At 40.6% G+C, this 16,661-nt stretch overlaps 1 protein-coding gene across 2 annotated transcripts in view; it reads left to right on the top strand.

Annotated features, from left to right (window-relative positions):
* Nucleotides 1-120: 120 nt before the first annotated feature.
* UBXN2A (UBX domain protein 2A) overlaps nucleotides 121-16,661 on the top strand; it is a 48,607-nt gene continuing 32,066 nt past the window's right edge. Inside the window, exon 1 of one of the 2 annotated variants that reach the window (XM_082358450.1) lies at nucleotides 121-396. The gene's annotated coding sequence lies outside the window, so the exon portion shown is untranslated. The remainder of the gene's footprint in view (nucleotides 397-16,661) is intronic. The other variant, XM_082358449.1, reaches the window with a different exon arrangement.

The following is a 16,661-nucleotide window of genomic DNA, read 5'->3' as shown; positions in this document are numbered from 1 at the left end:
TTTCCGCGTCGGGTGAAGAGGCAAGGAGTAGCAGTGCCCACGGGAAGAAAGAGGCGGCCGCCATTAGCGCGGGTAACGCTGCGGCCCGAGGCGGCCGGCGCCGCCAGCCCCGCCCCCGCGCGCCCTCGCGCGCCCCCCGCGGCCCCGCGCGCGCTCTCGGGTCTGCGCAGAGCCGTCCTCGGCGCGTCCTCGGCGCCGGGCGGCAGTGACCGAGGGGGTGCGCAGGGTCGCAGCCGCGCGGCAGTCGAGCTCGAGAGGGTCTGGGGACAGCAGTGCTCCCGGTCTGAGGGGCGGCGGCGCGGCGGCGGCGGCGGCGCCCGCGGCCCCTGAGCGAATTGAGGACGAGGCCGCTAGGCGACGGCGTGGCGGGGCCCCCTCCAGCGGCCGCGTCCGGAGGTGAGTTTCCTGGGGCCGCGCCGCGCTCGGCTGGGCCGGCCGCCGGGGGTGGGCAGGCGTTTCCCGGGCGGGGCGGTGGCGGTCGTTGGGTCGGGCCGAGTCGCCGCACCCCGTCTTTGTCTCGGTTTCGGTGCTCGCGTCTGCGACCCCGAAAGGGCACAGTCGCACGACGGCCGGGGCGGGACTCCTGGTCAGCGCAGGTGAGGCGCGGCTCTGGGCCCGCTGACTGCGCTGCTTTCCCGAGCGGCGGACTCCGGGAAAGCGCCGCGGTGGTTTTCTCTCTCTGCGAGCGCTCGGAAACTTCGAGCTCTCTATTCTCCAAATGCAGAAGTGCAGTACAGAAATCCAGAGCATGTCTTGTTTGGGGTGGACATTTCTTCGGTAACTTCATTAGCTGGCTCCCGCAACTCACTTTTATTTTGTAGGCTTGATGGTCTCTGTTTTCATATTTAATTTCTTTTTTTCTCTGTGTCCGTTTTTATTTGCAGTTTGTTATTTGTTAGCAATGACGAACGTTAGTGTGGCATCCAGCGTTGCTTCCTTCGTACTTATTCGAGATCATTGAAAGACAGGTGGGACTTCCCTGGCGGTCCAGTGGTTAAGATTCCGCGCTTCCCTTGCAGGGGGCGCGGGTTCCACCCCTGGTCGGGGGAACTAACATCCCGCATGCCGAGCGGCGACCAAAAAAATAAATTTAAAAGAAGTAATAATAAAGATAGGAAATTGACAGTCTGTGTTTATGTCAATGTGGAATTGTAAAGTGTGACAGATTGTATAAGCGACGTGAAAACCAGCTTCTTTACTTCATAGTCGTAGCTCAAGTGTGCTTTTGGACTGTTTATAACGTTTTTAATTATATTGATACTTTAGTTTTAATGGGAAACTCTTTAGAAGTTGATGTTGTGTCTTCTATGTAAATATGCTGCAAGTCATATTGATTTAAAAAGCAGTTAAATCCAGTCAATGTTGAGCACGTATGTGTAACACTGAAGTTAGAGCGAGGCACTCATCTAATCCAAAAATGAATAAGAATTGTGTGCAGGATGGAGGGAGTGATTAAGCACACAAACAATGATGCAAGGCAAAAACTACAACGCGTTGAGCACTGACTCTTAGCCCTGCGTGTGGTAAATACTTTACATGCATACTTTAATTACTTAATATTTAATGCTAATTGCCTAGTTTATCAGCCGAGTGTTTTTAGTACCTGTTGTGTGCTGAGTACTAACGATATGATTGATGGTGACCATTATAGGTTTTTGGCTTTAAAGACTTTACATTGTCATTGGAGGACACAAGTAACCACACAAGTGAATGCCAGTCTACTTAGAGAGAAGCTAAAAAGGAAGAATGTAGGGTGTTGTGAGAGCGTGTAACCGGGGTACATATCCCAGCTGAAGAAATCAGTTAAGGTTTCCCTAGGAAAGTAATCTTTGCACTCAAGTTATTACGGGTAAGTAGGAATTAGGTGAAGGTGACTCCCAAAGGAGGGAAGAAAGGTCCAGGTAAAGGAAATCAGTTGCACAGAGTCTTCGGAAGGTTTTGGGAACTGAAGGTCAGAGCAGTTGGAAAGAGTGTGGACAGCGAAAGGGGGCTGTGGTTAGGGCCCCAGAGATGATGTGGGGCCTTTTAAACAATGTTAAGGATTTAGGACCAGCTTTTTCTTTTCTTTTTTTAAACTTTTATAGGAGAGTTTTCAAACCACTCAAATGTAGTGAGAGAACATTGCAGTGAACTCCCCTGTCATGTTATCCAAAGGATTTAGACCTTATTTGAACAGTAGTGGGAGGTCCCTGAAGGATTTTAAGCAAGGAAGTCCCACAATCAAATTTGTATCTTAATCAAAAAGGTCACCCTGACTCCTGTGTAGACACTGAATTGAATGCGGACAAGAATGGATGTGGGGAAACCACCCAGAGATGGTCGTTGGGACTAGGTTTGTGGCTGTGATGGTAGGGCAAATTCTAATGTAACAGGGAAGAGCCAAATTGGACTCCATGTTGGATCTGTTTCTTTAACCTTTGCTTTCTGCTGCTTTTGTTCACTAAAAGAATAGTGTGTATACATAATGCCCTGCCTGGGGGAACCCTGCCCCTCTGCCTGAAGGTTAAACCAAAGTGCCTTTGTTCAGGGAAACATCTGGACCCTGTCCCACCTGTGGATGGCCACAAGAAAGAAGAAATTAACACATCCCCTCCTCGAGGCTGGCCATCCCAGGGGATATTTGCAAAACTTATGGCCTTTTTACTTTACTTCCTCATCTCCTCCCCCTCTCTGTGCTATAAAAGAAACTGACATCCACACCCCTGGAAGATGGTTTTTCAGAGACACTTGTCTGCGATCTCCTCGGTCTTCTGGCTTTCCGAATAAAGTCGTGTTCCTTGCCTCAGCACCTTGTCTCCGATTTATTGGCCAGTTGTGTGGCAAGCAGAGCGAGCTTGGACTCGGTAACACCAAGAGTACATAATTGATCTCTCCTTGCTGTGTTAGTAATTCTATATTCCTGCCTTTTGGAAGAATTATGGAAGGTTTTCTTAAGATTGTATTTGAGATGGGTTTTGCAAGGTAAATAACATTTCAGTATGGAGCCCATTCTGAAATGAGAACATCTTGGTGTCAAGAGGATGGCTGACTCAGCAACCTTAACAGTTTCTGCAGAAGTTTCACCTTTCTCCTAGGATTTTCTCATTTAAATTACTTTTGTCACTATCACTTTGGCCTTTGGGAGCATATAACTTCCCTTATTAACAATTTTTTCTAGAAGACAACAAAAATGTATTTTCTTCATTACTGCAATTGCAGCTAAGATAAGCTGAAACTTCCCAAAAGATTTCATTTTATTGTTGAATACGTAATAGTTAATAAACTAGAATTCACAAATATACAAATAAACTGTCTTTTAAAGTGTTTAATCTGATGCTCCCATAGTTTGCTCTTGGAAGCCTAATCCTATTCCATAGAAGATGTAACTGAAAGGTGATCCAATGGTTTCTTTAAAGAGAAACTTCAGCTTCTACATAGCAGGCCTAGTGGCATAATATCTTGATGTAAATCCATAATCTTAAAGACAATAGCCCGTAGTATATGTTTATAAAAATAAGTAAAATTTGTAATATGCAAATTTTTCTTTCAAATTCTAATGTATACATTTAAAAGACTACATTTCTTAGTAGTCTAAATCTATTTTGACTGAATTTTCCTTTTAGTCGATATGTTCCAAGAAGCTCAGTCTACTCTGGCTCCTGACTGATTTTATTACTGCAGTTGTTGGGAGTAAGTGAGATAATATTTGAGAAGGTGTTGAGTAAACTGTGATATACAATACAAATGTAAGATGGTAGTGGTACTAATTAGGAGTAAACTGAAACAAAATGAAGGAAATTCTGTTCATCTGTCCATTCTGATGCCCAGCCTCATACTGGTAACTAAGATATTGGTCAGATGGCTTTTTTGTTCTCTACATACTGTACACAACGAGTTAGGTTCATTCGTGTCACATGACTGATGATTGTAGATGCTCAATAGATATAAATTTTACATGGTCCATTTCCGTATTACTAATTTATGGTAGGAAATACCTAAAATAATGGTGACTTTATGTCCATTATAGAATGAGTTTTTACTTCATAATTCTATGCCAAGGAAAAACATTCAGTATGTTTTTCCTTGTTAGTCTGTAAACTCCCTGGTGATAGATACTGTTTCTGTCCTATTGACTCTCCTATCATTAGTTCTAAACCAGTGCTTTACACAAAGTGGTGGGAGGTTCAATAAATATACAGATGTTGTTTAATTAGTGAAATCAAAAGTAAAATTTCATAGCCATGCCAAAATTAGAACTTTTTAAAAATCATTATTAAAAAAATTTTTTTTAGTTTTTTTTTTTGAGTTTTTATTTATTTTATTTATTTTCCTTAATTTTTTTTTGGCTGCATCAGGTCTTAGTTGTGGCACATGGGATCTTTGTTGAGGCATGCAGGATCCTTTTCGTTACAGCACAGGTCTGCTCAGGTTTCTCTCTAGTTGCAGCGCACAGGCTTCTCTCCAGTTGTGGCGTGCAGGTTTTCTCTCTCTAGTTGTGGTGCACAGGCTCCAGGGCATGTGAACTCTGTAGTTTGTGGCACGTGGGCTCTGTAGTTTGTGGCACGCGGGCTCTCTCATTGAGACACACGAACACAATAGTTGTGGCACGTGGGCTTAGTTGCCTCGCAGCATGTGGGATCTTAGTTCCCTGACAAGGGATTGAACCCACGTCCCCTGCATTGGAAGGCGGACTCTTTACCACTGGACCACCAGGGAAGTCCCCAAATTAAAACTTTTGAGACTTAAGTCTGAAGGTGTTTTCTTACCATAAGTCCTTGTAACAGAGGTTATGATTGTGGGCTGGGAAAAGAGAAGGGAGCATAACATTATTGTATTCTCATTATTGTATTTCTTTTGTTCTCAAAACAACCTTCTTAGGAGGATAATTATTTCCAAGTTACAAGTTAGGCAACTAGGACTTAGAGAAGTTAAATAACAACACTTAAGCTCAAAAATGATGTAGCCAGTATTCCAGTACAGGATACTTTGAATCCAGAGTCTGTTCTTCATTCTCTTTTGCTGTCATGAAACAAGTAAAAACAATTATCAGTAGCTTATAACTACGAAATGATGAAAAATATTAGTAATTTGCTAGAGAACAGTAACCTATTAACAGGAAACATAGTGAGATACTTTAAGGATGGCTACTCCTTGCTTTGCGCTTGCTAAGCACTACAGAAGAAACAGGAAATGTGTAAGTTGTGATACCTGTCTTCAAGGATCTTGGATCTAGGAGAGCTAAAAGAAACAATAGTAAGTAATATCAGACAATATGATTTAAATGCCAAAGATCTAAATGCTTTAGGAGAGGATTATTAATAAGGGTTTACTATTTCACCTTTACAGTAGGAGTAGATCTTGAGCTGGGACTTGAAGGATAATTTAGATTTGAATGCCTAGAAGTGAGGCAGGAGATAGATGGGCTCCAGGCTAGGCATTTACAACTGGCCTCCTGTTCACACCTCCTGGGGTGAGAAGAAGATGGGCTCCAAGCTGGACATTCATTACCAGCCCCCTGTTTACACTTCCTGAAGCAAGAGACAAACGGGCTCCGGGACTACATATTATGACCGGACTTCTGTCTGTATTTCGAGATCTGCACCTCGTTATAAAAACCAGCAACAGGAATAGGGTAAATAACCAGACATTGGGCATTTTTATGGCAGGGACAGAGTGGGACTAAACCCTATTAAAGGATCAAGAGGTCATACACTTCCCATCATTGGGACAAGGGAGACATTACGCATGCGCAAAATCCTTCATGGGCTCAAAAAGGCAGGGAAAGCCAGACAATAGTTAAGTGTTGCTATCTCCTCCCAGAGGCCTTCGCGGTGGGATCCACCTTAACTTAGGGGTGCGTGCGCACCCAGGGGAGGGTCCAGAAGCAAATTAGCCATGGGGTCAAAACACTACTATTGGCCAAAAGAAGACAAAGACCTGGAAGACTGCCCCCTTATAAAGGATTTAAACTTCCCAAGGGCACTACTCTCTCTGAGTTCCTCCGTGCGTCTTTCAGCATGTACTTTGTTTTCCCAGTAAACTTTTTTTTTTTTTTTTAAAAAGCCTTATTCTTTTAAATTTTATTTATTTATTTATTTATGGCTGTGTTGGGTCTTCGTTTCTGTGCGAGGGCTTTCTCCAGTTGTGGCAAGTGGGGGCCACTCTTCATCGCAGTGCGCGGGCCTCTCACTATCGCGGCCTCTCTTGCCGCGGAGCACAGGCTCCAGACGCGCAGGCTCAGTAATTGTGGCTCACGGGCCCAGCTGCTCTGCGGCATGTGGGATCTTCCCGGACCAGGGCTCGAACCCGTGTCCCCTGCATTGGCAGGCAGACTCCCAACCACTGCGCCACCAGGGAAGCCCTCCAGTAAACTTTTTGCTTTTCTCTTTACCTTCTGCCTCCTTGCCTGAATTCTCTCCTGACAAGGCAGGTAAGAAACAGGGACCCAGGCCCTAGCTGTTGGCCCCTGTGGTCCAGTGGTTAGGACTCCCTGTCCCGGAACTAAGATCTTGCTTCCTGCTACTGCTTGCTGCTGCTTGCTGCAAGCTGCCGCTTACTGCTGCCTGTGTCCAAAATCAGAAGGATGGTTACAATGTGAACAAAGAAGTGGAATGAACATGTTATGTTTATGACACAGTCAGGATCATATCTAAACTAAAGGATTATTTTAGAGTAGTTGAAAATAATGTTGGAAAACTGTCAACTGAAAAGCAAACAGCACCACCAGAATGTAATGTCCACAGGGGCTGGGATCTGTCTATTTTGTTCATTATGTATCCCAAGCACCTAGAATCATGCCTGGTATATAGTAGGAGCTGAATAAATATACATTTTTAATATTTTAAACAACTTTATTTAGGTATAATTAATACGCAGTAAGATGCACATATTTAACATACCATGTAATATTTAAAAATGAAGTAGTATTTAACTATCTATTACTGGTTCTTAAATAAAAAAGAAGCAAATAAGTCAAAATATAAACTTCTGAAATCTGGGACTTCCCTGGAGATCCAGTGGTTAAGACTCTGAGTTCCCAATGCAGGGGGCACAGGCTCCATCCCTGGTCTGGGAAATAAGATCCCACATGCAGCGAGGTGCAACCTTTAAAAAAAAAAAAAAAAAGCTTTTGAAATCTGAATAGTTGGGATGGGTGTTTATATTTTTCTATTCTTTTGTGTATGTTTGAAAGGGAAGTAATTTATTTTTTATTTTTATTTTTTTGGCCGCACCGTGCGGTTTGTGGGATCTGAGTTCCCCCACCAGGGATTGAACCTGGGCCCATGTCAGTGAAAGTGCCGAGTCCTAACCACTGGACTGCCAGGGAATTCCCAAAAAGGAAGTAATTCTTAAAGTGAAGCAATTAAATAGTTTTAGAAATATGAGATTTGAAGGACAAGGTCTTAGGAGAAAACCATGAAATTCTGGCTTTCTGAATATATTTTCAGTTGGTTTTTAAATTTTTTTTTTAATCAAAACAATATATAGTTTAAAAGGCAAATATGTAGAGTCAGAAGACTTAAAACTAAAAGTGCTCCCACTCCATTTCCCTAAAGACAACTGCTTTGAACTCATAGCTGTTTCTTGTGTAGTTTACAGCCGTATTTCTGAACAGTATGTATTTTGCGTTATTAATTTTGAACATTGCGTTTTGTATTGCTGTTAGGATAGATAACTGTTTTAGCTCGATTATGCTGTCAGCTACAAATTGGCATTTTCCACTGGCACTTGCCATCTACCTCTACAAGGATTAAATCATGTGCTGCTACAGCTGCTGATTTTCAACACCCCCTGAAAGGAGTTCAGGGTGCAGAGCAGAAATGAGGCACTCTGTGCTCTGGGAAAAACTGGCAGAACAGGTCTGCAGATAGGTATTTTCAGGAGCTGATTTTATGAGCCCAATTCTTGTATCTCCTAATATCTAGAAAAACACTAAAATCCTTCATGGTGACATCTACTCCTCGTGACTAGCAGAAACCTTCTGCAAAAAAGTCTGTGCTGGATTGCATGTACTCGCCCTTCACCAAAATCACATATATACTGACCTTCCCCCCTACCTCTTTGGAGCAGTTTCTCAGAGCTACCTGGGATGCTGTCTCCTGGGCTGCAGTCCTTATTTTGCCCCAAATAAAACTTAACTCAAAACTCTCACATTGTGCATTTTTTTAAGTCGACAATGCTTATCCCCTTTTCCTTTTCACATTCTTTTAATGGCTTTAGCTAAGTTTTTTCCATACCATAAACAAATATATACACTATTTTTTTTCCCTTTGGACCTCAGATTTATCCTTGGCCCAGAGATGACATAATTATATTTATCTAATAAATGTAATAAGCACTTGCAAACTCAAGAGGACATTGACAGTGCTGTATCTTATATTTAACAATCATCTTTAATGGTTGCATTTTTAAAGCATACAGTTTATTTAATTGTGTAATCCATTTAAGATGTTATACATTTTTGATATTTAAAAAAATATCTCCCCCCTTCTCTGATTTATTATTGATACTTTGTAAATCTAAAGCTTAATCCAGTGCCTTACATTTAATAAATATTGAGTAAAATTCTTTGGATGAAATAATAGTCTGTTTTCATTTTTTAAGTCTAGGGAATAATTTTGAAGAGCAGTACAGGAGGGATTAAGAAGTCTTTAGAAATACGAAATACCCACTTGAGACAATAAAGACATCCAATTTGCCTTGATTGTTGGATGCCATCTTCTCTGATGTGGCTCTAGTAACTCCTACCCAAAAGCTAGCTGAAAGGCTAAAAGGCAGCCTGTGAAGTTCTTGTTGAGGGTGCTGCTGAAGGTGCCCTCCCCCACCTTATGTTGGGTACTGACTCCTCTGCCTCATTGCATTTCCTCATTTTTCCTTCCTTTCAGTTTCTCCCTGTCTTTCAGAATTGCTCACAATTTTGTTACAAAAAGGCTAAGAAATAAATTGACTAACAGTTTATGTTCAATTCATAATGAAAACAATAGAAGCATTTAAAACAGTTTTCAATGATATTTTCCAGAGCAGACTCTACTATCCTACTTTCATTCCTAGCAAAACAGATGCTAAGTGGGAATTAGTGCTCCAGCCAAATTGGCTGTGGTTATGAGCCCAGTTCCACTAGCAGCAGGAAACTGGAATGGAAGTCAGGACCTAAGATCATTCAGACTGATGTTATCTGGTGAAAGGCTGCTGCTGGATCCTCAGTTACCCAGATTAAATCCACCTGCAGATACTTCGGAGACTTTTAAGTGGGAGCAGTATGCTACTACTTCTAGTGGCCATTTTCTGTTTCTCATTGCTTTGAAATGGGTCTGGTGGATCTTCAGTGGCTATTACTGAGCAGGTCTGCCCTTTGTTTAAATATGCTAAATACTTACATTTTTTAATACTTATATTTTTAAATAGAGGTATTTGCTTTTTTTTTTTTTTTTCTTTCTGTTTATTTTTGGCTGTGTTGGGTCTTCGTTTCTGTGCGAGGGCTTTCTTTAGTTGCGGCGAGCGGGGGCCACTCTTCATCGCGGTGCGCGGGCCTCTCACTGTCGCGGCCTCTCTTGTTGCGGAGCACAAGCTCCAGACGCGCAGGCTCAGCAGTTGTGGCTCACAGGCCCAGTTGCTCCGCGGCATGTGGGATCCTCCCAGACGAGGGCTCGAACCCGTGTCCCCTGCATTAGCAGGCAGATTCTCAACCACTGCGCCACCAGGGAAGCCCCTGCTTTTTTATATACATATTCTCCAGAGAGAATTTAAGAAACATATTTGATATATTCTGTTTGAGAGTTGAAATATTTTTAATGCTTTCTGGAGCTGTCTAGCTTGATTATATCTTCTTTTTGGTAAAGTGTTTTTCTTTATTTCTCTTTTCTTTTCTTTTGGCCGCACCGCGCGGCATGTGGGATTTTAGTTCCCTGACCAGGGATCGGACCTGCTCCCTCTGCATTGGAAGCGTGGAGTCGTAACCACTGGACTGCCAGGGAGGTCCAAAAGTGTTTTTCTTTAGTTTTTTTTGTTGTTGTTGTTGTTGTTGTTGTTTTTGTTTTGTTTTGTTTTTCTTTAGTTTTAAATCTGTAGAGTAACATTCTCTTAAGGGTTTGTTTTAAGCACATATAAAAAGTAACTGTAATCTTGTTTGGGTGACTTTTAATTAAAAGTCTAGTTACAAATTATAACTATATAGGTTTACTAAAGCATTGTACTTTTCTCTCCATAATCAGTTTGGTTGTGTTTTCCTTTAATAACCAAACATTCCAGGTTACATAGAACAGATCTGATTTTTTCCTACCTTGAATGTTGGCAAGTGATAACTTTAATTGTGCAATAGGCAGTTTATAACTATTGTCTGTGTTTGACTTCACATTGCACATCCGTGTGCTGCTAAAATTTCTCTCTGTGCCCACATTGCCTTCAAGCCGTGAGTCAACCAAATGTCTTATGAAGCTCTTTGGTTGTCTTATAACAGATGTATCTTTATCCTAAACATGATCAATCTATTTCTCATGTTCATCACTTTAAATATGAGTTCATAGTACTTTTCCCCACTTCACATTTCTAATTTGGGGAGTTAGATTCACATACATTATTTCTCACTGAGGATGCAGATCTTTGGAACTACTGCCATTCTTGGATTATTGAGTAATTTACTGATAGAGCAAAAGTACTGCCTTTTAAGAAGCTAATGAAATGACATTGTACAACTCTACATGCATATATTTTTAAGATAGTTCTTTTATCCCAATTTTTATTAAGAAAATTTCAAACATATATAAAAATGTGGAGAATAGTAAACTCCCACGTATACTCATTACCCAGCTTCACTAATTATCAAGTCATAGCCATTTTGGTTTCAGTTATACTCTCTCCACTCCTCACTCCACTTGATTATTTTGAAGGAAATTCTAGTTATTGGATTTCATCTAGATATTTCAGTATGTAGCTAAAACAAGTACTTTATTTATTTATTTTTGGCCTCACCACACAGCATTCAGGATCTTAGTTCCCTGACCAGGGATCGAACCCATGCCTCCTGCAGTGGAAGCACGGAGTCTTAACCACTTGACCGCCAGGGAAGTCCCTAAAACAAGTACTTTAAAAAGCTACAATCCCATTGTCACACCTTTAAAATTAACAATTGCTCCACATATCATCAAATATCCATACAGTGTTCAGAAGTTCCTGATTCATAGCTTTTTTCCATTTAGTTTCTTTAAATAATAACATAAATACGGTCCATATGTTGTAATTAGTTGATATATCTCTTAAATATTTAAAAAGATTATTTCTACTTCTTTTTTCTCCCTGGTAATATATATATTGAAGAAAATGGATCATTTCTCCTGAAGAATTTCCCGAGTTCTGGATTTTGTGATTGCGTCCCTGTGATGTCATCTGATCATGTTCCTCTGTGCCCTATATTTCCTGTAATTTGATGTTTAGACCTAGAGGCTTGAATGAATTCAGTTTCATTTTTAGAAAGAAGTCTTCACACGTGGTGGTTTGAGCTTTCACACTGAGGCATATATTTATGTTTGTTTTCTTTGTGTGATGTTAGCAGCCATTGATATCATTGCCTAGGTCTGTTTGCATTAGGGGTTGCAAATTGGAGATACTCTAATTCTATAAACCTTCATTTAGCTGAATTCATTTATAAAGGAAACTTCTTTTATTAACTCTTTGATTACTCTGAGTTAGTTCATACAGGAAAGGCAGGATGAATACTTGATTCTTTCCCTTATGTGCCAGTTTTCAAAATAAATTGGTACCCTACTGTTCTGGAAAGATGACCAGTGAATAGTTTCTGTGTTTTAATGAGTATCAGTATGAACTTGCATTTGATGTGTTTCAATTCATGTAGCTGTTTTTCAGTCCCATCTTTCACTAATGGTAGCCTTTTCAAACTGACTTCTGAATCCTTTTTTTCATTTTGTTTTGTTTTTTTTGGCTGTGCCTTGCGGCCTGGGAGATCCTAGTTCCCTGACCAGGGATCGAACCCAGGCCCCCGCAGTGAAAGCATCGAGTCCTAACCTCTGGACCGCCAGGGAATTCCCAACTTCTGATTCCTTTTGACATTAATCCAAGATGTCAATACAAGGCATAAAGTGCATATTTCTTGCCCCAGACCTGGAGACAGCCATTTCTCTAAGAAACTGATTCCTTTTGGTGGGAAATAGTATTTGGAGACCACAAATCTGGGCGGTAGGTGTGCTGTGCTCATTGTTGTCTGATTGCTTATTGCTTTTTGGCCTTTTCAGTGGACAGAGCTACTATGTATTTTCTCAAGAGAAAATACAGCCTAAGTTCATAATGATGTTTCTGATTTAAAATATAGGATTACAGGATTTTTGCTTGGCTTCTTTGATTTTTATATTTCTATCTCTTTACTCTTACTCTGAAAAAAAATCTTGGTTTTTAGGGACAGATCATAATTACTTCTTTGCTTTATCTCAGTGTCTCTCAACTTCAACACTATTAACATTTTGGGCAGTACTTTCTTGTGGGGGCTGTCTTGTGCATTGTAGGATTTTCAGCAGCATCCCTAACCTCATCTACTAGATGCCAATAGCGCCCTCCACCCCAGTTGTTGTGACAGCCCAAAAATGCCTCCGGCCAATGCCAGATATCTTCTTAGGGGCACTATTGCCTCCTGGTTGAGACCCACTGCTTTATCTTTATACCATACTTTTCATATAAACAATACTAATATATTATTGCTAATAATATGACTACTAGAAACTTCATTTTTCCTCTTTGGGTTCATCCCACTAGGATATATGGTAAAATTACCATGTTTTAAATTTACTTGAAATAATTCCTCTCTGTCAGTTCAGTTAATTCGTTTCATTTTTACTTTCAGTTTATAGGGATTGCTTTTTTAAAATTTAACTTTGTTTTATAAGTGCATAAAATATTTGCATGGGTCCAAAGTTGATCTAAAAAACAAGATACATTCAGAGAAATCCAGCTTCTGCCCTTACTCCCTTCACCCAGTGCACTCTCTCCCACTTTATAAGTAACCTTATTATTTATTTTTTGGTTTACTTTTTCATTTTTTCCTAATGTAAACAAATATACGTTTATTCATGTCCACCTCTTTGTTAGATAAACAGTACCATATCATACATATTTTTCTCCATTTTGCTTTTTTCACTTAACAGTACATCCCACTGTGTGGATTTACCATAGTTTATTCAAGAAGTCCCTATTAATGGACAAGCTGAGGTTTTTTACAGGCTTTGCTGTTACAATCAATGCTGTAAATAATTCTACAGTGAATAGTCTAGTGTATTCACCTTTTTATATTTTTGCTAAAGTATCATTGGGATGGATTTTTAGATAATGGGATTTCTAGATATACGTGTCAAAGAAAAAACAGAGCTGGACAGTAGTTAAAGCAGTAAAACCAGATTCTGTTCAGGAACTATTGTGATAGGGGAAAAGAGACCTCAGTGTGGAACTGGACTCGATTCTGAATATAACATGGACAGGGGCTTCCCTGGTGGCACAGTGGTTAAGAATCCGCCTGCCAATGCAGGGGACACGGGTTCGAGCCCGGATCCGGGAAGATCCCACATGCCACGGAGCAGCTAAGCCCGTGTGCCACAACTACTGAGCCTGCGTTCTAGAGTCTGTGAGCCACAACTGTTGAAGCCCGCGTGCCACAACTACTGAAGCCTGTGCGCCTAGAGCCTGTGCTCCGCAACAAGAGAAGCCACCACAATGAGAAGCCTGCGCACCGCAACGAAGAGTAGCCCCCGCTCGCTGCAACTAGAGAAAGCCCATGTGCAGCAATGAAGACCCAACGCAGCCAAAAAATAAATAAATAAAGAAAATAATTTTTAAAAAAGATGGACAAGTGGGGATTTATAGTCAAAGAGCAAGGTAGGGGTCAGTGGATGGAAAATTACTAAGAGAAACCTCAAAGGTAAGGGGGGATTCTTGCTAAACTGAACTACAATATTCTTGCTGAAGGCAGGCCAGGGTGATCAGTATCATGGCGGGGTTGGCGGGGGAGTGCGGAGTGAGGAGTTTGATCAGGTATCAAGGGTGGAAGGATTCTGGGTAAAGCTGCTTAATAGGATTCTTGCTAAAATTGGGCTCTACAGGAACAGAAATGGAAGCCCAAGGTCAGACCTCCTTGAGAAGATGCCTCAGAGGAGCCTAACTACAGTTTGGTCAAGGAGAGATTCTTTGTCATATGCATAGGTGACTAGGTAATGCCACATTCCCTTCCCCGGATATGTGCCATTTTGCATTCCCACCGAAAATGTTTGAGGCTGTTTCCCCACACTCTCAGCAACAAAATGTGTTGCAAGACTTGTAAGTTTTTGCCAGTCTGATTGGTGAGAAATGGTATCATAATATAGTTTCAATTGCATTTATTTCATTATAAGTGAAACTGACATCTTTTCACATATTTTAGGGCCATTTGCTTCTCTCTTTCTGAGACGTCTCTGTTCATATTTGTTGCCTTTTGATTGTTGGCCTTTTTCTTCTCTGTATCAGTTCTTTATATATTAACCTTTTAGTTGTAATGCCAGTTCCCTTTGTTTATTTGTTTGTTTTTGTTTGTCATCTGTGTTTTTACTTTGTAGAAATTTAAAAAAATTTTTTTATTCTTACATAGTTAAATGTATCAGTCTTTTCCCTTATTGCTTCTGGATTTGAGTTATAGGAAAGTTGTCTTCTCTTCCAGGTTATAGGGAACTTTACCATGTTTTCTTTAATAATTAAAAAGTTTGCCTTTTTTAAAGTTTTTTTTTATTGTGGTAAAATACATACACATATAACATAAAATTTGCCATCTTAACCAATTTTAAGTGTACAATTCAGCAGCATTAATAATATTCACAGTGGTGTGTAACCATTACCACTGTCCATTTCCAAGACTTCTTCATGGTCCCAAACGGAAACTCTGTGCCTGTTATGTAGTAATTCCACATTCCTCTCTTCTCCCAGTCCCTAAAAACCTCTATTTTACTCTCTATCTCTATGAATTTGCCTTGTATGAAATATCAATGTAACTAGAATCATGCAATATTTGTCCTTTCGTATTTGGCTTAATTCACTTAATATTTTCAAGGTTTATCCGTGTTGTAGTATGTATCAAAACTTCATTCCTTTTTATGGCTAATTAATATTCCATTGTATGTATATACCACATTTTGTTCAGACATTCATCTGTTGATGGACATCTGGATTATTTCCACCTCTTGGCTATTGTGAATAATGCCTCAACCACCAAATGCTTTTCTACAGCAGCTGTACCGTTTTACATTTCCACCAGCAATATTCCGGTGTTCTAATTTCTCCACATCCCTGTCAACACTTATTATTTTTGTTTTATTAAATAATAGCTATTCTTTTTTTTTTTTTTTTTATGTTTGGCTGCATTGGGTCTTCGTTGCTGCGTGCAGGCTTTCTCTAGTTGCGGCGAGCAGGGGCTACTCTTCGTTGCGGTGCACGGGCTTCTCATTGCAGTGGCTTCTCTTGTTGCGGAGCATGGGCTCTAGGCGCACAGGCTTCAGTAGTTGCAGCGTGCAGGCTCAGTAGTTGTGACTTGCGGGCTCTAGAGCCCTGGCTCAGTAGTTGTGCTGCCCAGGCATAGTTGCCCTGCGGCATGTGGGATCTTCCTGGACCAGGGCTCGAACCCGTGTCCTCTGCATTGGCAGGTGGATTTTTAACCACTGCGCCACCAGAGAGGTCCCAATAATAGCTATTCTGATGTGTATAAAGTGGTATCTCATTGTGACTAGTGATGTTGAGCATCTTTTTCATGTGCTTATTGTCTACTCAATATTTCTTCTTTGGAGAAATGTCTGTTCACATCCTTTGCCCAGTTTTGAATTGGTTTGTTTTCCCTGTTTTTAAGTTGTATTTTTCTTGATTCATCATTTGCTTGATAGCTGTAAACCTTTGACTGCTTTCCAGAGTTCTAAGTTGGTCCTAATAGTTTCTGCTTGTTTTTCAATGTTTCTGTGGGGACAGGAGCTTGGAGCTGCCTATTCTTTCATTTTGCTGACATCACCCTCAGGTTCAATTTTTAAATTTTAGATCTTGGATATATCTGGAATTTATCTTGCTAATGGTGATTCCATATGACTGTTGAATTTATTTAAAAGTCCATCTTTTCCTGATTTTTTAAGACCTAATAGTATGGACTCCTCATGGGTTTTTGTTTTATTCAGTGAGTTATAATCCATTAGTATCATTATTTACTTTGATGTTCCATTTCCCAGACTTGTCCAGTGGGAAGCCCTTCAGGTGGCTTCAGTGTCCTTTTGATATGTCCTCATCATTCACTGAGCACCATCTTACTTTCTGGTGCAAGATATTTCGGGCTCATTTGTTCTTTCTCTGTCCCAGCCCTGGAATCAGCCTTTTCTCCAAGGAGCCATGATTCCTTTTCTTGGAAAACTGTATTTAGAAGCCAAGATGTAGGCTTTTGGTATGCTTATTGCTTCTAGTCTGTCATTGCTTCCAGGACCTCTCAAAGGGCAGATGGCTTGGACTCTTTTAAACATTGATTTGTTTCCTTATTTCTTATATTATTTTTGTTGTAAGGGCAAAAGAGTATTGCAGAAAGTTTGGGAAAGAGAGAAAATAATCCACAATTTTTTACCCCCCCAACAATAACTAACTAATAACACTCTTGCTTCTCTCCATTTTTAAAAAAATTGATTAATTTATTT

The sequence above is a fragment of the Balaenoptera borealis genome (genome assembly GCF_965194805.1).
Source record: "Balaenoptera borealis genome assembly, chromosome: 15".
In the NCBI taxonomy this organism is placed as follows: Eukaryota; Metazoa; Chordata; class Mammalia; order Artiodactyla; family Balaenopteridae; genus Balaenoptera; species Balaenoptera borealis.
The sequence above is the reverse complement of the archived record's forward strand: the minus strand, read 5'-3'. Positions and strand labels throughout refer to the sequence as shown.